Raw genomic sequence first — 528 nt, forward strand, 5'->3', positions numbered from 1 at the left:
GGGGTTACGTGCCACTCCACGATCAGCCCGCGTGCCACGCTCGAGACTCCGATACACCTTTGGTGTCTACTAACTCGGACATTCCAATGTCCAGCACGTTGAACGTCTCGGTCCAGTGCTCTCGCCAACAGCGCTTTTGTCTCCTAGCAGCGGTGGGTTCATGACTCGTCAAAGCTCCGACAGGAGACGTACGCGTAGCGTCCAAGGTCTTTGACCTCCAATCAATCCATGGCTCACGGTGCTCCAACCATGTCATTCCTAGGATGAGGTCATACCTTGCATCCAAGTCTAAGACTAGACAGCGTTTACGCTCTCAAAGTCAAGGGTTCGGGACCGTGACACGCGTCCCGGTCGCTAGGTTTGTTAAGAGATGAAAAGAGCAGTAGAAGGCAAGTTTGGAAGTAAATGTATGTAGGTCCTTAGTTCGCTATTCCGAGCTACCTCTAAGCCTTTCCTATGGCGTCATTGTTGGCGCAATCATGTCGCGTTATCGTGTGCGCAATCATGTCGCGTTATCGTGTGCGCAAT

The sequence above is a fragment of the Plasmopara halstedii genome (assembly GCF_900000015.1).
Source record: "Plasmopara halstedii genome assembly, contig: Scaffold_253, whole genome shotgun sequence".
Classification (NCBI taxonomy): Eukaryota; Oomycota; class Peronosporomycetes; order Peronosporales; family Peronosporaceae; genus Plasmopara; species Plasmopara halstedii.